Source organism: Eretmochelys imbricata, chromosome 3, assembly GCF_965152235.1.
Source record: "Eretmochelys imbricata isolate rEreImb1 chromosome 3, rEreImb1.hap1, whole genome shotgun sequence".
NCBI lineage: Eukaryota > Metazoa > Chordata > Testudines > Cheloniidae > Eretmochelys > Eretmochelys imbricata.
Window position 1 is genome coordinate 7,106,708 of NC_135574.1, and position 23,580 is coordinate 7,130,287.

Genomic DNA, 23,580 nt, shown 5'->3' on the forward strand with positions numbered 1-23,580 from the left:
TCTTATTATATAGCTGTTTTATGACACCTTTCTGACACGAGATACTTCACCTTAAGCTTCTAGCTACATCTACAATTGCCCTATTATAGTAGAAAATCCAGTATGGTTAGATTCTCCAGTCCTACAGTCACAAGAACAATGCTTAATATCAGCTATAAAGACAAGTGGAAGGACAAGTTCTGCTGCCATCTGAACTATTTGATTATAAAAGCTTTCAGTACTTTTTCCTTGAGTAAACTTCTATAATAAACTACAGTTCTCCAATTAACAAACAACTATACTATGAACAAAGCCATTGTTCTTAAAAGCAGCAGATTACCAAAAAAAATAGCACTTTGGTCTTTGTTCATTGTACCTCAACAGTTATGTCACCTATTGCTGAGAGCAAGTGGAATTACAATTGCAACCTGACTATATATAATCAGCTATACATAAGGGGCAATGCAATTATATGAGCTGAAGAGCTTTAGAAGCAAAACAGAAACAGATTTTGTAAATAGTTTGAACATTGGCAAGCCCACTGAGAGAAGTTTGGGGGTCTAGTACATAGTGTTCGCTTAGTCCCATTTCACTTTATTTACACAGATGTTTTGGGGGGGGCTCCTGGAACTCAGGGCCCGGGTACAATTGTCTCCCTTCCCCGCCATCAGCCCTGAGCATTGGGAACAAGACTACAAGGCTTGTGTTTACTATCACTTTTAGAGATAGCCTTATGATTCTACAGCTTTGCTGCTCATAAGCTGCAATAGGCATTTCTAAACCATTTTATGTTTGCCCACCACGAATATGATAAAAGTGCTCACTAGTATGCAAAATGCACCAACGCAGGGGAGCTCTTTCGTACATTTCCTCTATATGAATTACTAACATGATTAACTTTACAGATGTTTCCGTTAAGAATGAACTTTTTCCTTTTTAGAGACTATCATCTATAGTTGCAGTAAACCCAGCATCCTTCTGTCTTAATGCGTCTGTCAGTAAAGGAATATTACCATATCTGTGGCCTGATTTTCAAAAATGCTGAGCACCTACAATATCTTATTGACTTCAGTAGCAGCTGGAGCTGTTCAGCGCTTCAAAGTCAGTCCAATAGTTAGTTAATTCTCCTCTCCCCATCTCCCCCCCCCCCCCCCAATAAAAGAGGAATGGGTTTTGTTTTGTTTTATTTGTAAAACGTATTGCCACTCGGCCACACAAAAGGAAAAGAAAAACAGAATTATCCTGGAGAGTGAATGTTATGAGATCATGGAGCAGATATAAAATACCCATTTTAATTAGAAAATATTTTAGGCTTCTGCTGATTAAGTATCCCTGGGGTTCTCTCTCTCTCTTTTTTTTTTTTTTTTTTTTTTAGACAAAAACAAAAGAAAGACCACCACAGAGAGGCAAAGGGATTTTGCTAGCTCTATCATGAATTGCTACAATGTCTGGCTCCACATATACAATTTTGGACTGGAAGTTCAGACTTCAGTACTACCAAGGAAGGGTGGTCTTGTGGGTAAAGCACAGGATTGCAAGTCAGGAGATCTAGGTTCTATTTCCAGCTGTCACAGACATGCTGTGTGACTTTGGGCCAAATCACATAATTTGTGTGTCACTGTTGCCCATACATTAAAAAAGTGTTTGTATAGCTTTGAGTTCAGATCCCTGGATGAAATTAAAGGTAATGTTGAAAGAGATGTGAAGAGTATAACACAGTCTAACACTATTGTTTATCTTTAACAGTCATTTGCCAGACATTTTACTGAAAAGAGAATACTCTGATCACCATTCTTGGGTACAAGCATGATACTAAGAGGAGCAGGGTTTCCTGAAAAATTACCAGATCCCTGGATCCTCCTCCAGTTCCTCACCCCTCCCTGGCTGAAACTCATGCTTCCGTGACAATACCGACAAGAAAAAATAGGGAAATGAATTGAACTAAAAACAAAGTGAACAAAAAATTCAGCAGAATTAAAAAATGAGTTTTATAACTCCAGTAAGCATAATATAGAGCTAATGATCACTCGGAATAAGAATAGCTAAAGAAGTACTCTAAACCAGCGGTTCTCAAACTGTGGGTCAGGACCCCAAAGTGGGTTGCGACCCCATTTTAATGGGGTCACCAGGGCTGGCTTAGAGTTCTTGGGGCCGGGGCCAAAGCCAAAGCCCAAGCCCTACAGCCCAGGGCTGAAGTCGAAGCCCGAGGGCTTTAGTTTTGGGAGGCAGGGCTCAGGTTACAGGTCTCCTGCCTGAGGCTAAAACCCTTCAGCTTTGCCCCCCTTATCCGCCCAGGGCAGTGGGGCTTGGGCTTTAGCCCTCCCACCCAGGACAGTGGGGCTCAGGTTTTGGTCCCCACTCCTGCGGTTGTGTAGTAACGTTTGTTGTCAGAAAGTGGTCACAGTGCCATGAAGTTTGAGAACCCCTGCTCTAAACATAACGAGTGGGGGATCAGTTCTGGGTCCGGTTCTGTTCAATATCTTCGTCAGTGATTTAGATAATGGCAGAGAGTGTACACTTAAAGTTTACAGATGATACCAAGCTGGGAGGGGTTGCAAGTGCTATGGAGGATAGAATTAAAATTCAAAATGATCTGGACAAACTGGAGAAATTGTCTTTCAGGGTTTTGTTTGTTTTTTAAGAGCTCTAGCATTTTGTGTGGTTGTAAGAGTTGCATATAATGGAATTTATTTTTGTCTCTTCATAAAGGCCTAGGAAAATCTGTTGTTGTAGTCTTCTGAACATACGAAGTGCAAGAAAAATGCGAAGTAATCTGAAAAATCAGGTTCCTAAGTCAACCAAGTTGAGTGGGCAAAATTAATCTTTTGCAAATTTTGGCTTTGATATCCCAGGGCCTCAGTTCCCCATCTATAAAATGGGCATACTACTACTCAAATATCTCACAGAGGTTATAAAGAGAAGTTCATTATTATTTGTGAGTCTCAAATACTATAGCTGTGACTGCCACAGAAGAGACAATGAGGCAGCTAATTCCATATTCAGTGCAGCATGTGGATGGGGTACAGGAAATTGGGCATGGAAAGACACACTGAAGGATGAGGGTAAGACACAAAACTGAACCATTGCCTTGCTCCCTGAGTACTATCCGTCCTGTGCAGGCAGTGTGTAAAAAACACAATATGACCATGTAAATAAAGATTGTATCACAGCGAATACGCACAAAGGGGCAAAATTAGGGTGGCATGGGCAACCTTAATTCTAGCATTTCCTGTCTCTTCAGTCCTTCACTTTAAAAGATTATTTATATTGCAGTGTAGTTTTTTTAATAGGTATATAAAATGTTTAGCACACTTTGGCATGAATCTACACCACATAATTAGGACAGGCTGTAGGTGGATGCCTGTTCTAATAGACACCACCAGGCAAACTAATGTACCATTAAGCCAAGGGTTCCCAAACTGGGGGTTGTGACCCCCCAGGGGGCCGCAAGGTTATGATGCCGGGGGGGGAGGGAGGAGTCCACAAGCTGTCAGCCTCCACCCTGAAGCCCCACTTTGCCTCCAGCATTTATAATAGTTTTAAATATTAAAAAAGTGTTTTTAATTTATGGGGGGGGCAGGTTGCACTCAGAGGCTTGCTGTGTGAAAGGGGTCACCAGTATAAAAGTTTGAGAACCACTGGATTGGGCTAAAAAGTTATGATCACTGTTCTAGTTAATAGTAATAGTGGGAAATATTATGTGTTAGCAAATGTAGCAGTTTATTTTATACCTGTAAACTCTTTCCATATCGACTACTTCTCCCTCTATTGCTTCTTACTATCAATATATAGGAATTATTTATTCAGCCAAATATTTAGCACTGACAAACATTTTATGTCTCTGAAAGTCTCCAGTTTACGTTAGTTTGAAACGGGGTGGATTGATTTAAATCAGATTTTGATCAAAATTTAAATCAGCAAATAGGAAACCTTGGTTTAAATCACCAATTTTAATCTTGTTTTGCGTTTGTAATTTAGTTATTTTCCTAAAGAAAGGTTTATTCTTGTTGGATGGTCATCATCAAAACATGTTGATTTGCAACTAAATATAGCCTGTACACTCAATTTCATACCTTTCTGCTAACCAGGATAATATGCTATATCTATAAACATTTAAGCAATTATATAGCTTACCATTCACTTATTCAGATTCTTAAATTTAATATTTTTATGTTAAAAAAGGGTGAATGACATACATTTCTTTACTACAGGATTAATTTTTTTACTTATGACTTGGGTCAAGCTGCATTTAGTTTGAAAGATATTGATCATGTTCAAGCTTATAGTAAATAAGCAGATGCTCCATACAAGTTTTTATATTAAAAACATTCTTAAATCTCAATTTAATTATTTTTACGACATAGAACAAGTAAAGATGGAAAGATATAGCTCATAATTCAATTTAGATATATCTGCAGAAAAGAGACTGATAGACAAGAAATATATAATATTGATACTATACTATTTTCTAGTCTCTCTGAAAAAGTGTACTAAATACAATGGTATTATACTGTAAAGATAACTGTCTCAAAGAGGTAAATTTTGTTAGCACCCTATAAGTAGATCTCTAATAAAGAAGACAGCTGAAAAAATATCACTAGACACTACATGTATATAAAGTTACTATACTGTCTCTGAGAAATATGCAATTTTGTAATTAGACTGTGTAAGGCATTTATGCAGAAAGGGGGTAAAGACTGAATGATCAACCTTAACTCTGGCATTCCCTAACAACTCTGAGTACGTAATATAATGCTAAGGTTGCACTGTTAATTTAGGCTTTGGATTAAGTTACACAAGTAGTGCCAAGACAGATGCTATCCCTCACAAATTTTAGTATTTCTCTACATATTTCATTTGAAGACTATATGTAACACGGAAGCTAAATTTTGTTTAGTGTATTGCACTTACCTACCCATCAAAAAGAAACATACAGTAGAACCTCAAAGTCATGAACTGACCGGTCAACCACGCACCTCATTTGGAACTGGAAGTACGCAATCAGACAACAGAGACAAAAAAAGCAAATATTGTACAGTACAGTACTGTGTTAAACATAAACTACTAAACAAATAAGGGAAAGTTTAAAAAAAGATTTTACAAGGTAAGGAAACTGTTTCTGTGCTTGTTTCATTTAAATTAAGATAGTTGAAAGCAGCATTTTTCTTCTGCGTAGTAAAATTTCAAAGCTGTATAAGTCAATGTTTAGCTGTAAACTTTTGAAAGAACCATAACATTTTGTTCAGAGTTATGAACACCCTCCATTCCCAAGGTATTCTACTGTACTAACCTCCCTTTTAATTCCTTGTAGGGTCCTTCCTCCCCCTAATAGTTTCATATTTAATCTCAAATACATCCTCCCCACATGTAATCATAGTTTATTAGAACTGTCCTTTAACACCTCTATATAATACTAATTTGAGTTTCTCCAAATATACTTCTCTCCTCCTCCCACCCCCCTTCCATAGCTTGGTGAACATTCTAGCATGACACCTACAAAAAATTTGATAATGGTTAGGCAGCTGGTATACAGTGACCACTGCTTTTCACACTGACCACTTTCATTTAATTATTTCCTTGTGCTCCTCCTGTCTGTTGTCCCTTTTTTAAGACGTAGACTGTAATCTCTCAGGAGAGGGACTGTCTGTTCTGTGTTTGTACAGTGACTAGCACAATGGGGACTTGATCTGATTGGGGTCCTTGTTCACTATTGCAATACAAATAATTGATATTACTACTAAATTATTAAACACTTAGGTTAGCCCATGACCCTAGCCAAAGATGCCTTCTCAAGTCTACATTAGAGGCAATGGCTCCTGCTGAGGAAGTCCAAAGCATTTAAAATGAAAGATTGAGCCAGCAAAATTGTATACGTAGACTAGCTTCTGATCTCTCATGACCATTAGCTCTTTATTTAGAATTTCATGCCAGAATAGAACGTACTGAATATTCCAAGGCTGCTGCAAAGGCTTTGAAATGTCTTTGGGGTGCCTATTCCTATTTGCCTACTCTTGAAATAGAGATGGTCTTTTGCTAGAAGGATTATTCTTCAGAAAAAATGAATCAGTTGCATCTACTGCAGGACGCAACACATTCTATCTTTGCCAAATCCGCTGACCGCTCTCTCACAGCCACATGCAGACAGTGTGTTGTTCCCAATGAGAGTTACCACAGTACAAAAGCCAGTTATTTATTCTTCTCCCCTTACTGGAGAGTTATGTGCTTTTAAATAGCATTATTAATGCTTAGCATTTATGTTTAGTCTCAACATCCATGTGAAGTATCTGTTATCACCACTTTAGATACAGGGAAAACAAGTATGAGGATAAGTGACTTGCCTAAGAGAGCCAATATCCAAGCCAGAATCAGGACTCAGACCTGTATTCAAATCAGTAGTCCACAGATCATTTCTCTCTGCATCACAATGGAGTACTCCTTGAATTTGAGAGAAAGTGTTCACTAAAGTAATTTTGGACCTCCTCCTGTTCCATCTTAATAACCAGTTCAGTAGTAACCCTGTTGTCATTTCAAAATATACATTCCAGAATTATCCCAAGAATTTAATTCTGATTTGCCTCCCCTGGGAAATAATATCTGTGTCTTACACAGCACTTCTCATCCACAGATCTCAAAGCAGCGAAGACTGCACTGTTTCTTTAGAGGTTTCAAGTGCATGTGTGATGAAAGGCTACCTCACAAAATGAAAGCTCATTTTCTATATATTCTTATCAAATTCCCTTTAAAGTCTCTTTGAAAGAAATGGCAGGTTTTTTATGTATGGCGTTGAGGTTCAAGGAGCTCAAGTATATAAAGAACTGAAAACATGTTCACCAAGCTCACAGAGAAGGGCCTACAGCTAACATCTCCGGAGAGATGTTGTTTGGGGTCATGCCCTTAGAGGTTAGACACTAGAGTGGGATAGGAGATGGCACTAGAATGAACAAAGTTTGGCTTCAATATTAAAAAACAGCCACTTCTCAGAAGTCAACTTCCCTTCAGGGAGAAGAGAAAGACAAGCCCCTTTTGGCAACTGCCATTAACTGTTGAAAAGGAAGAGCAAAAGGTTCAAACATGAACTCTGACAATGAAAGGTTTCAGAGTAACAGCCGTGTTAGTCTGTATTCGCAAAAAGAAAAGGAGTAGTTGTGGCACCTTAGAGACTAACCAATTTATTTGAGCATAAGCTTTCGTGAGCAGCTCACGAAAGCTTATGCTCAAATAAATTGGTTAGTCTCTAAGGTGCCACAAGTACTCCTTTTTTTGACAATGAAAGGTTACAGCTAACAGCATTTAACCTTTGTAGCTAAGTAGTCTAGCCTGTTTAGCAAGCATTGCAGTCTCTTCACCCAAGTGTAACTGAGTGCTTCTATTTTATTCCCCTCCAACACGTTGATCCTCTTATTAAATAAAGACTACCATTTGGATGTGACTGCTGAGTTGAGGATTCGACTACGCCCTCTCTAGGCACACAACAATCTCTGCTGTCTTATGAAAAAAAGGCAAATGTAGTTTACTGGCCCAGCTGCATCCAATGCTGCTTATTTAAAAAGGGCCTGGAGAGGTGCAAGAGATGGCAGACAGTGTTCCCTTCTGGCTTATAGTGAATCTTCAGACTTTTGCGTAGGGTTGCTATTACGGTGCTCATTTAAAAAAAAAAAAAAGACTATTTTTGGCTATTAAAGAAACTGCTTTTGTCTCTTGTTCTGCTTTTCATGTTTACATTCTTTTTTCATTATGGTCCTTTCTATTTTTGTGCCCACTCAATACCTTCCACCAAAGGAGAAATATAATGGCCTCTTATATGCTTAGCAGTGGGGAATTCTAACTTCCTCTTACCCACATCAGAAAGATCCTTAAACCTATTCGTTCTTCGTTTGCACAGAATTCCAGCTAGCCATTTCTTCACTTCTAGGAACACAAGTACTACTCCCTTGTGCAGAAATCTTTGTGGGTACTGGAATATGCTTCACCCACCTTGCTGTCTTTTGAAGGCTGGAAACCACCTGTGGATTAAGTCCAGAGTTTGAAGCAAGGCACAATTCTCTAAATTGCTGAATTGGCAGGGACCCCATTGTTCACAATGGCACTGAACAGCAACAGGTTTTTTGGGGGTGGGGGGGGTCAGGAGAGAACTCCCTTAACCTTGTGGTTCTCATTACAAATCACTTATCAGGATGCCAAATAGGCACTTATCGCTATACTCAAGGATACAGAGCGGCATGTCAAGTTGTGTTTGTTTCCCATTCCTGGCACTTTTGAAGGCTTATCCAAAGGACTCTGTTGCTAAACAAATCAAGTTTATATTGCTGTAATTACAGTAAACATGTGCCATACATTAACCACTGTAGACCAACTGCTCAAGAATTAAATAAGTGCAACTATACAAGTGATTAGAGTGCAGGACTGAGGCCTGCTCTACACCTAAAACTAGAGACGTGAAAAATGTCATGCCCTGTGTGATTATAGTTAGGTCAACCAACCCCTACGGTAGATGAAGCTAGGTCAACAGAAGAATTTTTACATTGACCTAGCTACTACCTGTTGGAGAGATGGATTACCTACATCAACAGAAAAACCCTTTCTGTTAATGCAGGAAGGTTCTACACCAGTGATTCTCAAATTTTTTTTTTCCCCGCAGACCACCTGAAAATTGCTGAGGATCTTGGCGGACCACTTAATGATCTTTCCAAATGTTGTTTGTACCGTTAGCTAACTATTGTAAAGCACTTTGGATAAAAAGCTCTAAATATAAAAAAAACCCTTAATAATAATTATTTTTTTTGTTCTACAAATAAAAGCACACAACTCATATTTTAATATCAGTAGTCTTACCTTTCTAATGCGATGGATGTGCCTTCTCTCCCACGCCACAGCAGCCCCCAAGCTGGGGCTGGGAAAGAGGAGAGGTCTCTCCATAGCCACAGCAGCCACAGAGCCTAGGCTGGGAAGGCCATCTCTCCCTGGCAGCCGCAGCCCTGGAGCTAGGGAAAGTAACCTCCGTCTCTGGCCACCGCAGCCCTGCACATCCCAAACTCCCCCCACCCCCTCTTCTCACCCCACTGAGCGCTCCCACCTACCCCCTGTTCCTCCCAAGACCACCACCTCATCTTACATGTGTCTCTTCTCCAGAGTCCAAGCACCTAATTTGTGGAGCCACGCCTGTTCATGCTCTTGTGTGTGGCTGCCCAAGCACGCACTTTAGAGGGAACTATCTGCGGACCACCTGAGTGCAGCTCGCGGACCACTGGTTTGAGAACCTCTGGTTTACACTATAGCAGCACAGCTGCAAGGCCACAGCTATGCTGCTGTAGGGTAGCCATGCCCCAAGTCGGGAGACCTGAGCTCCATCAGCACATCTGTAAGATTCCCTGTGTGACATTTAGGGTATGTCTGTGGTTAAACTGCCACAGTGGCATAGATGCAGCACTGTAGCTTCACCGCTATAGAGCTTCAGTATAGTAGCTACCTATGGCAACAGGAAGTGTTCTCTCGTTGGCGTAGGTAACCCACCCATCAACAGAAGGATTCCTAGTGCTGTCTATACTGGGGGTTAGGTCAGAATAGCTACGTCTCTCAGGGGTGAGGATTTTTCAAACCCCCGAAGGACAAAGCTATACCAATGTACCAGTGTGGACCAACCCTATGTAAGTCTACATGCATATGTGAAATGGGAATACTTACCTACCTCTCAGATATGTGGTGAAGTTTATTATATTAATATTTAGTACAGTGCTTTGAGATCCTTGGATAGAGAAGCACTTATTTCAACAGGAAAAAGTTTTAACTGCCAACCTATACTTGTTGCGTGGCAGAATTTCTGGGGTGGATCTAGAGGGCCGGTCCTTATAGAGTAAGGTTGACAACTGATAATTTCAAACAGCCTCTGGTAGCTTTAGTAATACACAACTCGCACCCAGCCTAATGGACAGATGAGAGGAAGAAAATGTTTCCCGACTAGCAAGATTATTTTCTATTCTAAAGGTTATTTTGTCTATTTTCCATGCATTTTAAAAGCTATACATAATAAAATCTTGATTTAACTAGATTCTTTAGATGTCTCTAAAAGTTTGGATTTGTTTCTTTTTAACTTACCCATTGGATGTGGAAAGGCCCAATGACAATATACACAGGCCTGTCAGAATTTTATTTTATTTTTATAACTTCAATGGATATCATCAAGTTTATTTTCAAGCATTTTTTTCAATCATTGATTTAAACGTTCACAGTTGCAGGAAATTATAATCATTTAACTCCAGCATTATAACACGCTTTATACACATTCACATGGGACTCTAATCTCTCAAGCAGCAATTTTCTCACTTTGCCTATCTGTTAATTTTGACCATTGATAAAAAACCTAACACTTCCAAGCCTAAGCATACACGTCTATGTCAGCATCAGGGATATAAATCCCCCTTTCAAAGTATTTGAACAATTAAACATGCTTTTAAAATTGATTTTAAGATAAAGACTCAAACAGAATTGGAAGACTATCCAACATCTCTGCAGTGGCATGTTCTACAGCAGTAACAATGATTTTCAAGCCTGAGTTCTCCCCCACAGTTAGAGTGCTATGCACGTTTATGTTTTATGTATAAAAAAAATTTAGACATCACAATGAGAAGTAGAGTTGGTCTGCAGAATGAGAGTGATCAGGTGCCAGTCATAAATCCATAAGGACCAACACATCCCTGATGCAGAAGAGTCAACTGCCAATGATGATGGGTCCCTTCTTGATCTAACTCTCAAGGTACGCTGGCAAATTCATGATGAGTTGCACCAATGTAACAAATCAGCCTCTCTGATCACAAGTTTTCTAGTCATGCACTGAGCACTTGAGAATATTTTAGTTTGTCAAATGCCTTTTCTCCTTGGACAGAAAACCCTGCTACATGGGCAAGTCACTCAACTTCTGTGCCAATGTCCCGCATTTGAAAAATGAGAGTGCTCTTGCTTATGCCCAAGGTATTATGAACAGTTTAATATAGGTCAGGTGTTCAAATAATATCACAATAAGCACCACAGAAAGGCATATACATATTACAAAAAACTATGTTAAAAGAATATTATTTAAGTTGCAACATCAAGCACACAAAAATTATGAAATGGCAGATTTACAGCTGTCTGTGCAACCTTAATCTGGCCCTCTTGCTTACCAACCTGTACACTGAATGTGGCAGGGGTTCCATGGAAAAAATATTATGTAATTAAAAACTAACAACAGTTGCATGGGCATCCCTAAATCTGGCATTTCCTGACTTTTCAGTTCTTGACTTTGCAACCTAGATAATTGCCGCCTGATATAGCTTCCAGACGGGATGAGAAAGGAAAGGGAGGTGGGTTAGTACAGCAAAGCAAGGCCTTACACGTAACACAATAGCATTTCTCTGTTTGTTCATATTACACTGATATAATGGTATTCCCATACAGGAATATAACTCTGTCCACATTAGGTGCGTGCCTTCATTAGGAAAAAAAGTATACTAATTTGAGTTAAAAACCTAGTGCCGATAGGCAGCCTGTAGTATTCACACAAGTTAGCATGCCAAGATAAACCACAGGCTCCCCCATAGCAGGGTGAGATAAAGACTATGGGAATCGTAGGATTTGCCTTAACTTGTTTAACTCAAGTTAAAATCATAGTGAAGACAAGCCAGTTTGCAGTTTTTATATGAGATAAGTTGAGAACACACCTTTTTCCTAGTGGAGACAAGGAGTGGGCGGGGTGGGGGAGGGAAGTGTACCACTTTCACTATACTGGTATATTACATACACAAGTTACATACAAAGTTGTTACTACTTTAGATAAGCCCTGAGAGAACGGAAATAGCGATTTTTAACATTTTACAATTTAGTTAAATCTGAATGGAATTTCACAAAAAAAAGAAAAAGCACCTTTCTACCTTGACAGGATTACCCTGGTGCAAACAATGGAGGCATTAAAGCTTCTCCAAGATTATAAGAAGAAAAGTTAGGGCACCTAAGTACAGGATCACTACCAGCTCCCCTTATAATACTGAAGACCGTTACAGGATAATATAAAGAAATTGACACTTGAGGGCACATTATATCCAGGCATTATGGTACTTGTCACCAACACAGATCTATACCCCTGCAATACCTATGAAGTTAACGACAGTAGAGCAAATCCTGTCCGCCATAACCACAAAGCCAAAAGGACTAAGAAGCAAGACTACTCAAGCGAGTAACACAAGCAGAATTTGGTCCAGACTTCCCTTGATGTCAGAATTTGTTACCTAGATGTACTGCACTTTGCTTTATTTTTTTAAGAGTTTAATCTTAGCAGCATTAAAGGAATTTAAGTTAACATCTTAGGCTGTAGAACAAAACAGAAAATAGGTTGTGTTACTTTTTCTGATCTGGGCAGCTTAGTTCTGTGTTCCCCAAACAGTAGGTCCAGGGAGGGGTCTGGGTGGGTCACACCCCTCACCCCACCCCCAGCATCTCACTTTTCCTGGGCAGTTGGCAGTGGTATGCGGGGAGAGTTCCAAGCAGCAGCAGAGAGGGAGTGGCCAGAGTCAGCGAGCAGACAGTCAACCATCTGCCCCACCCTGCACGTGCCCAGAGACATTCCCCTACCCCACCATCCATGCTCTCACTTCCCCTAGCCCAGCAGGCAGTGGGATCCAGGCAGCAGCAGCATCACTGAGGAAGTGCCCCTGGGGCACGAGGAGGTGGCCGACTGCCCTCCCTCTGGCTCCAGCCACTTCCTCTGTGCTGCTGCCGCCAACCCAGATCCCGCTCTCACTTCCCCTGGGCAGCATGCAGAGGCACAGGTAGCAAGGTCCAGGTAGCAGCAGCAGCCCAGAGGAAGCAGCCGTGGCCGGCCGGCCGGCCAGCCAATCAGCTGCCTGACAGCAATCGCAGCCCGGCCCAGCCATAGGGTTGCCAATTTTGGTTGGACGGACTGCTGGAGGTTTCATCACATGACATTCTTTAATTAAAGATTAATCTTTAATTCCTGGAGACTCCAGGACAATCCGGGAGAGTTGGCAACATTCCCCAGCCATAGAGAGAGAGGAACCAGCTGGGGCTGCAGGAGGGGCAGGACAACTGAGAAGGCGAGAGGAGAGGGAAAACAGGGGTAAAGGGGTGTTCTCAGAAAGGGACAAAATGCAGTTAGTGGGTTGCCTTAGTCAGAAGTATGGGAAACATTGGTTTAGTTTACTTTTTTAACTTCACTCATTTTGAAAAGTGAAATCAGATGCTCAGTTTTACTTTCCATGTACAGTTCCCCATGCATTACAGTACTATGCAGTTGTGTTTATATTTCCAATACTGCAAAAGAATGTATAAGCCCAGACAAAACACTGGTTTCAGTGACATTTTAGAAACACTTATTCATATTAGGTTTTGTAAGGTTATAATGGTGGTAATACCTTAAGACAAGACTGTAAGATCTGGGAGCCTAGAGTTAAGGAGTAACAAAGTGGCCCGGTTTTCAGAGGGACCGAGCATCCGCAGCTCCCACTGAATTCACTAGATGCTCTACACTTCCGAAAGCCAGGCCAATTAGCGTTGAACTATGGATCTGATGTGTAACTTTAGGCACCCAAAAAAGTTTTTAATTGATCTCTTTCAAAGAGGGCCTTTTTTCTTATAAAGTATACTGGAAGAAAGTAAACGGAACGTAGTCTAAGGACTACCTGGAACTTGTAGAACAGTAAAAATATTGAGGCTATTCTGAAATGCACGTTGTTTATGCTTTTAGTTTACACAAAACCCGTTATTTATGTACATGCTAGCAAAGGGAGAACTAATTAAACCCTATTCCTATTAAAAATGAGTCAGCAAGAAAGAGCAAAGACTGAGGCCTGTGAAGTATAATTGTTATACCTGCATTTTTTATTTATTTTTTTTTAATAAGTGGCTCACACTTGTTTTCCGTATAACAATATTCTTAACGTGTCATTTGGAGACATGTGCAAAGATGCTTTACAAGTGAAATCTATTCCAAGAAATTCCAAATACTAACACAGTACTGAGTCAGGCTTCACACTTTTAACGTACATTTGGACTTGATGCACAACTGTACAGTAAGTTCAGATATGAGCATACTGTAAATGCTCAGGTTTCATATTCTTAACAATATTCTATACCCAGCATTTTACTATTAAATTTGCACTTACACATGCAAGCAAGAATATTGTATGACCTATTTGGTATAAATGGTTCCAGAGTGACCAGCTGTCATTCCTTGAATCCGAACACAATGTGCTTTGAAATTAAACAATACTTGTGTTTGCTTTTCACCTTTGAGTCAACTGGGTCTTAAGTGAAAATGAGGTTAGTGCACTCATCCTATGCACACTAGTGGATATTGGTTCACACCATAAATAACCTCCCAAAACCATTTGATTAGGAGTCTCTGCTCAAGAAAGGGTCACCACTGAAACAGAAGTTAGCACTGATGCGCATTGGCAGAGCAGGAGAGAAGATGCAGTACTAGAGTAGCAGGGGTCAGAATTAAGGAATAAAACAGAAGAGATTAAAACTGGGTAGTAGGTCCTACTCTAGCTAATGCTGTAAAGTTCTTGATTTTCGTTAACATAAATTCACCCACAATTTTTTCAGTCACAAACAAGTGTCAAAAAAACTATTCTGATAAGTCATTTCCATTACCATTAAAACCACTACTTTCAGGTATTTAACTCAACTTGAAATGTGTTCTGTTAGAAGTTGTATGCAAAGTCTCCGTTTAGGAATGAAAAGGAAGCTTTAGGAGGGGTGAGGGAGAATTGCATTATTTTAAAAATAATGCAACTATAAAAATTAATGATTCCAGATACTTTAGAGGGTTTGTTGTAGATCCTGCAAAGGCTTTTTTAAGTCAGGTTGGTTCAGCTTTATACATAGAAGACTGAAAGGTTTAGAGGTTCAATGCTTCAATTATCAACTTTTCTCCCAAGTTTTGGAGTTAAATATATATATGAAAAAAGTGAACACAAAAATAAAAATCCCTTTCCCTCTCAACTGCTAAGCTTTAAGTCTCTTGATATGTCATCATTCTCCATTCATAGAGCTCCAAGCCAGAGTACCCTGAACCTCTGACCCAAAAACGTACCCAAGACCTGAATTTTGTTTTTGTTTTTAAAAACCAACAGTTCCTTATTCAGGACATCATGAACACACAGAACAGGTGCAAGGCTCGTTTCTTCTCCCCCAGCCCCTTTTCCACATCAGCTAATTCATGTAATATCCTGATCAATTTTAAGCATATAATAAAAAACTGAAAAAGGTGATCCTGTTCTTAGTTAAGCAGCCTGTTTTATACGTATCTTTCATGACACTTAGATTTCATAGAACAAAACTAAACAAGTTAAACATTTGTTTCCCCCAAAAGTTAGACAGAGGGTCAGCCTTGATTTTGCATCTCCTTGAACCTGTCTTTTTAAGACTGAGCTTTAAACATTTAAATGTTTTTGTGCCTCTGGGAGAAAATTACACATACATCTGAGGGCAGAACCTGCCCCAGTTTTATTTTAGAAGCTGTCTTAGCTTCATCATAGGCAGTGCCCATATTTTGCAATTGAGGCTCGTACAGCTTACTTGCCAGGAAAGTTCGAGTGACACTGCTCATTCGTATATTCATTGACTATTTTGCATTTCTATAACACCTTTCCTTTGTCTACACACAAGCTTGTACAGGTTTAGTTAAATCAGGGCAAATCCCTCTGTTGGGGACACATTAATTCAAAACTGGCTGTCAGTTTACCTTGCTCCTATTTGTTTACAGGGGCAAGCTAAACCAATAAGCAAGTTTAAACGGATTTAAAGTGTCCACACACCAAGATGTATTGTCTTAACTAAATCTATTTTAAAAAAAAAAAATCACATTTTTAGTTAAACTGATGTAATTTTGTGTTTAGGGCAGTCCCCAGAGTCCTCAAAGCACTTTAAAGCTTGTCTACACAGAAGGTATGCCTATTTAACGAGGGATGTTATGTTAAACTGATGCAACTTTGCATGGCACTACCCTTGAATCTGCTTAAGAGCCAGGTTTAAACAGATACAAGAATAGTGCCAAGCAAAGTTGCACCATTTCAACCATTTAGACCAGGCCTTAAGTATTATGGTTATCTACAATTGTCTGTTTGAACTAGTTTCTAAATAAACCAATATTAAATGCTTGATTGAATTTGTCAACAATTAGCCTTTGTTATATGGCAGCGGTAGCTACAGGATGTAGTAGACTCTGGGCTGTATTTGCCCTTTTGGGCAGGCTTGATTTAACTTTTACCTGTTTCTCTGAGATTTCCCTATTTCTCTTTTAAAAAGAGATTTCAATGTAACTTTAAAAACTATTTTTTATTCCCTCCCTTTGATAAAAGAGATAAGCATTACTGCTTCAAGGAAATGAGGAACCAAGCAAAACTTGCAATATAAGTAGTTTGCTTACACAAAAATTAAATTAATGTTCTTCAACTGGCAAATTGCTTATGCAAGAGAGGATATTTTTAGTTACAACGCTCACACCCTAACTTCTGACAATCCTCATAGGTCACATGCAAATTAACTCTCTTGGATTAGTAGCCCACAAGGTGTTGATCTCCAGCAAATCTGCTCATTATAAAAATGTTTATAAAAAGTTAAGGAAATCTAATGATCCTAAAGGTTTCAAACATTTATAGATGTATCACATATAAACGATGTTAAGAGACTGAAGTCTCAGCAATGGGCACATATGTTTCTAAAACAAGACAATGCAGTATTAGAACATAAAATGATAGTATTTCTATGCCAATAATTCTACAATGGAAGTTGCATGACTAATTACGTGAATTAGTCATACAGTTGTGAATTTTTCTCTTACAGTGTTCACAGCAGAGGGCAAGTTATGGGGGAAAACCAACAGCCTAACACCATCTCTAAATCAAACTAATGACTAAAAAATAAAGGTCTTAATTAGTACTACTCTAACCCAACGTGGTTTCTTGTGAAGTGCATTTGTTTTGAAAGCAAGGAATCATGCTGCTAAACAACATGACAGCAGCATATTTCTAGACAATAAATACTTAACTTGAGCAAACCAGGTAAGATCATATCATTTCAATCATGCCCACAGGCTCTGAGACAGGTATAATATTGCTGAAGTTACTATTGTTGTCTAGCATCAGTAGGTGTTTGTTTTTAAAAGGGACAACTTGAACGCCAATCATTTTCAAAAACTCAGTTAAATGTAGTTTCAGATACTATATCAGTTTCTGAGACCCTCCGCAAATTTGTCGATTTACAATCATCTTTTCCTATTTCTCTCCCTGTTGCTGTTCAAGGGGCTTAAACAAACTGGAGAAACTGTATGTAATAGTTTTTGCTGTTTCCGCTATATAAAGAGCTGTCATAGGCACAAAGTAACTTAACATTTTAGAACATTTAAACTTTCCCATAAGATTGTGGCAAGCTGAAAATACTACAGGCTCTGAATTGGAATAGGATAGTACACCCCTGGAGTAAACCTCATTTTTAGTTTAAATCCACTAACATACTACTCATCTGTACTTCATCAGGTGTACCACTTTTGAGATTCACATTTCCTGCAACCCCACATAAGCCAGGTCACGTATATAAGTGTAAACTATGAACATAAGGAATGCAAGATCTTAAGAACAGCACATGCTAAACACCTACATTATTAAGAGTTTTCAGCTCTGCCTTGCTCTTTGCTGTGTCCCCCTTTTTGGTTATGCCATATCTGGATCTGTAGAGTTAACATCTACTATATGTTGAGTAAACTTTTACATACCAACTCTCTAGCACTTTAGGTCACAAACCACCCCCTTGTTGCATTGTAGTATAATGCAATACAATCATGAAAATATCAAACATAAAACAACATAATGGCAACCCAATTCTCAGCTATTGAAAGGTCAACATGCACCTAAGAAACCAGGGATTTTAGTGTCTAGAGCCGCCTACACTGGAAGAAAATTGCCTCTCAGCCACTGCTTCTATATAACTAAATGTCATATTCTACTAGCTATAACCCCCTTAGTTCCAACTGGAACTCCTGGGTTGCCACTTACACACACCCCCAACTTAAGAATTATCCACAGTCTGCTGCTGCTTCTAGTCCACGTTTCTAGGACAGAAACCTACAAAATTTAGGGCAACAATTCAGCTGCTGACAGAGGAAAAAAAAGCAGAAAAAAATCAAAATCTCCCCACACACTTCAGAACAGCAGTAAGCACCATACACATCTTTTACTCAGACTGTTGGCTGTTTTTCCAAACAAAATGCATAATGACTGAGCCATCTTCTCAGCTCAAATTACACTGAAAGCTATTTGATACCACATTACCATCTTCATTTCCTTTAACCAAGAAACTGCATTAATGTATTACTTGTTTTTCCTCTTAGAAATTTTACACGAAAAAATTAATGTGTGTAACCTAATTCAATGGTGCTGGTGTAATAATGTAACTGATCAGAAGATGCAAACAAACAAAGAGCTGTCATTTAAAAGGCAACAAAATGAAATGTCTTCCCCTCCCCCAGCCCGCTGTCCCTGCAACAGACGTTTCAGCAGCTCCCTGTTGCTGTGTGACCACCACCACCCCCATTTGTGCGCAGCTTCACCCCATCAACAACCCCCATTCCCTCCCCTTCAGCCATGTTTGCAGAACCAAGACAAAGTCACTCCATATAGTTCCAATTCCTCCCTCACAGGGACGCTAGAAGGAAAAAACCCTGCTTCCTTACTTTTCAAATCAATTTCTTAACAATCTGAACAAACGCACAAACTAGTTCAGAAACGAAGAGCCCTGATTTAATCAGCTTCGACTGTCACCCATCCCCTTCCCCGCACTGCTGCTGTGCGGGAGCCAAAACGTGCTGCACCCTCCCACCCCCCAAACCCCCTTATCCCCAAACCAACAGACATTTCTTTCACATTACCCCTACAGCCACCCCCCTCAAAGAAGAATGGCATGGCACACAATACAGCCCAGAAACCTGCAAAAAAAAGGCCAAAATACCCCTTAGAATAGGAGTTGTCTATGGGAACAATGCTCAGCTCCTCACCAGCGTCCAGGACAACTTCACAATACTGAACATCCCCCTTCCCATCCCCCTTTTCCTCCCCTGCCTCCCGCACACACCCATTTGCTACTTTCTAGCACCATGACAGCTTTAGTTTCCCCCCGGCACAGCCCAGACCACGGAGGGTGCGTTTGCCTGGTGGTTTCCCCTCCTTACCCCGACGCAGGGCTGAAGGAGAAGGGGCCCAAAGTATCAGCCCCACCGCATGCCCCCGTCACTCTCCCCGCATTTGCTCCCCCTCACCCTCTCCGTGCCCCTAGCCCGAGTGCTCCGCTCCTCCCGAGCCCCACAGCACGGGGGGGGGGAGGGGAAAATACCCCACCCCGCCCCCTCGTCCAGGGCCCCCCCAGTGCCCTAGATCCCCGCCTCCGCCGCGCCGCGGGGCGAGCACTGGGGGGTCCTCCAGACGCCGCTGCTCCCCAGTTCCTGTCGGGCTCGCCCCCTACCCAGCCTGGGGCCCCCCTGCACACACACACACACACCCCGGTGCACTGCTCTAGGGTGCCCCTCACTGGACCTGCTCTGCCCCCAGCCCCCCCGCAGTACCCCAGAGCCCCCCCACCACACACCCGTTGTGACCCGCCCCGCCCCTCCCGGCCCAGGCGGGGGGCAATGGGGCGCCGCCGCCCCTCCCCTCTGCCCGGCCCCCTGACAGCTGCAGTCCGGCCGGGCTGCGAGCTCCGCTCACCTGCCGCCGCCGCCGCCTCCGGCCTGCCCCCAGCGGAGCTCACGGGGGTGCGACAGCGGCTCCGCCGGCCACACGGAGGGGGGCGGCCCTGAGGGGCTCCGGCTCCCGCTGCTGCTGCTGGGGCCCCGGCTCCCGCTGTGGGGTCCTGGGCGCCCGGGGCCCCCTGCTCCGGCTGCTGGGCTCGGCTGCGGGGCTCGGGCTCCGTCTCCCTCCCTCCCGGCGGGGCGGGGCCGAGCGAGGGGCGGTGTCGCCGCCGCGGCCGGGCCCGGATCCCTCCCCCTCAACCGCTCTCAGCGCCGACGGCTGCCGCCATCTTTCCCCCCCCCGCCGCCGCCGCCGCCGCCACCCCCGCCCCCAGCGGCCTGGGCGCAGGCCGCGGCCTTTCCCCTCCCGCAGAGCGCGGGGTCCTCCAGCCGCCAGGGCGGCGCCGCCGCCACACGGGGCCCGCGCTCGCGGGGGGGGGGAGGGGTGAAGAGAGAACCAGTCGCCATCTTGGTAAAGGGGCCCAAGCACCGCCCTGCCCCCACTCCCAGCACAAGGCTGCCCCGAGCACCATCCCCACCCCCATCTCCTCCGTGCCGGGGACTCAGCCTCCGCCCCTCTCCCCTACAGGGCCTGGGGGCCGCTTCCCACCCCCACTTGCCCCTGGCCCCCAAGCCCCAGTTAACGTTCCCCGCTGCCCTCCAGCGGGCAGCCTGCAGGCCCAGGGTCGCCGCTAGGGTGCCCAGACAGCAACTCTGAAAGCTCGGGGCGGGGTAATAGGAGCGTCTCTAATAAAGAGACCCAAAAATTGGGACTGTCCCTATAAAATCGGGACATCTGGTCACCCTAGTCACTATCCTACCGAGCACCCCCCCCCCATTTCCCTTTTGCCCCCCAAGTGCTCCCTCCCATAGCAACCGTGTACCACCAAGCACCCCCCATTTCCCCTTTGCCCCACCAAGCACTCCTTCCCATAGGACCCACGGACCACCGAGCACCCCCACCCCCCCATTTCCCCCACCAAGCGCTCCCTCCCCTAGCACCCAGATACCCCAGAGCCCTGTTTTCCCCTCAGGTCTGTCCAAACATGAATGCTTCCCCCCCGCCCAAGGCCCATCCACTCCATCATAACACTTAGGGTTGCCCACCCTCCAGGATCATCATGGAGGCTCCGGGAATTAAAGAGTAATCTTTCATTAAAGGTGATGTCATGTGCTGAAACCCCTGGGAATACATTCAACCTTAGGAATACTGATACTAACGCATATAAAGGACCCACCCACCCTCTAATGCGGTCTGTGATTTAAGGACAACCCCCTCCATGGCATGACTACTGGGACCCTAGGAAACAGGGTGGAGGTAGATTACCAGGAGCGCTGGGAGATCTCTCTCCCAGTACCCAAGTGCGACCACACTCGCACTTCAAAGCGCTCCCACAGGAGCGCTTTGAAGTTTCCAGTGTAACCATGGCCCCAGACATTCAACCATTTTAAGATACAGGGTCAGCAGGATCCAAACTGAGGCAAAAAACAGCTCCTCCCACCAATAAGTATGATGTGAGATATGACAAGCTTTTAAGCCAAAGTGGTCCCATCCACTCCACTGTACACACCAGGACCTACTTGAAGCCATTCTACTAGCACTTGCTGTTACTTCTACATAAACTGAACAGCAGCAAGTGCTCCATCTGCAGCAGTCAACTATTTTGCCACATTTTCATCTTCAAAAGAAAAGGAGGACTTGTGGCACCTTAGAGACTAACAAATTTATTAGAGCATGAGCTTTCGTGAGCTACAGCTCACTTCATTGGATGCAGTATCCGATGAAGGGAGCTACAGCTCACGAAAGCTTATGCTCTAATAAATTTGTTAGTCTCTAAGGTGCCACAAGTACTCCTTTTTACAGATACAGACTAACATGGCTGCTACTCTGAAACCTTTCTTCATCTTGTTACATTCTTCATATGGTCTATGGAAGTGTGAAATCGCACAACAGCCAACATGCCATCAAGGAAAATAGATTGAATACTTAAAATCAGACAATTCTTCAGATAGCTCACATTCCTCCTTAAGGCTTTTTATTCCTCAAAGTATTCCAAATGCAGTAGTGTTAACAAAACAAACTGGGCTTCACAAGCCAAAAATCAAAATCAGAAAAAACTCCAATCTAACCTATAACCTCAGCGCAAATAACTTGATATAGATCCCTTCTTAAGGCTAGGCTAGTTCCTAAGCAGCTATCTTTATGGTGTTTCCTGTCATCCAACGGAGGAAACTGATTAGCCTGCATTCCATAACCCTGCCTCATTATCTTCCCCTAAGCACCTGTGCATGTGGAGAGGCGACCTGAGCTAGAATTAACTAGTTTTCCAGGTTGGGGGGGGGGGGGAGAAACTCTGCACCGTCACAGACAATTTTATTATTCATTCTAAGGTAAAACAAAAAAAACCTAACTATTTTTAGAACGACCATACTGGGTCAGACCAAAGGTCCATCCAGCGCAGTATCCTGTCCGCCGACAGTGGCGAATGCCAGGTGCCCCGCAGAGGGAGTGAACCTATCAAGTGATGTCTGTCCTGCCATCCATCTCCACTCTCTGACAAACAGAGGCTAGGGACACCATTCCTTACCCATCCTGGTTGATGGCCATTAATGGACTTAGCCTCCAAGAATTTATCCAGTTCTCTTTTAAACCCTGTTATAGTCCTAGCCTTCACCACCTCCTCAGGCAAGGAGTTCCACAGGTTGACTGTGCGCTGTGTGAAGAACAACTTCCTTTTATTTGTTTTAAACCTGCTGCCCATTCATTTAATTTGGTGGCCCCTAGTTCTTATATTATGGGAACAAGTAAATAACTTCTCCTTATTCACTTTCTCCACACAACTCATGATTTTATATACCTCTATCATATCCCCCCTTAGTCTTTTTTCCAAGCTGAAAAGTCCTAGCCTCTGATCTCTCCTCATATGGGACCCATTCCAAACCCCTAATCATTTTAGTTGCCCTTCTCTGAACCTTTTCTAATGCCAGTATATCCTTTTTGAGATGAGGAGACCAATGTGTCTCTGGCTTCCAAGGTGGCTACCCCAGTGAGGTCTCTCTAGGTAGGTCTGGAGGACCCATCTTTACTGCTCTTTTCCTCCCACCTTCCCAGGGCAGGGTGTAGCTGAGCAGCAGGGGGCCAGGAAGGCCTGGTACACTTCATCAGAGGGGGGAAAATGCTCAAACTCCACAGCTCTTAGAATTATGGAGTTTTTACATCAGTGTGGCTTCCTCCATTAATTTTTGCACAGGAGACTAATATATGGGTCAGTCGCAGGGAAGGGATGCTTAAGTTTTCAAGTGAGAAGCATAAGGCCATTTTTATTAATCTGCTAGTTACTTTTTAAATGGAATAAAGGTATAAACAATTTTAAAATACATACAGGGATTTCAATATGAATGAGACTTCAAAAGAAATTATAAGTGATATTTAAATCTCATTGAAATATACATAGCAAATATAAATCCATCAGAAGAATGAAACTATAACTAACTTTTAGGCATTTTTAAAAGTATCTCATTTTACCTCTGGGGAAACCGAGGGACAGAGTGGTTAAGTGATTTACCCAAGGTCACTCAGCAGGTAAGTGGTGGAGTCACCAAATAGACTAGAACCCAGGTGATTTGACTTCCCAGTTTCCTGCTCTAACCCCTGTATAATGCTGCCTCCCTTTAGCCCATTGTTTCATTTAACTTGTTGGGTAAGGAGGCCTTTTTCAACCTTCATTGCAGTAGTTCTGGAGTATCCACTGGAATAATCACTACCTCAGATTGGTTGAGGCAGATTCATTAGTTGATATTGTACAGTTTTAAAGATACCAGCTCTGGTG

At 42.4% G+C, this 23,580-nt stretch overlaps 1 protein-coding gene across 7 annotated transcripts in view; it reads right to left on the reverse strand.

Annotated features, from left to right (window-relative positions):
• The window catches only part of NCOA1 (nuclear receptor coactivator 1), a 348,679-nt gene extending 328,641 nt beyond the window's left edge, over positions 1–20,038 (reverse strand). For all 7 annotated transcript variants that reach the window (XM_077812334.1, XM_077812333.1, XM_077812328.1 and 4 more), the window contains exon 1: positions 19,728–20,038. The gene's annotated coding sequence lies outside the window, so the exon portion shown is untranslated. The remainder of the gene's footprint in view (positions 1–19,727) is intronic.
• Positions 20,039–23,580: the final 3,542 nt, after the last annotated feature.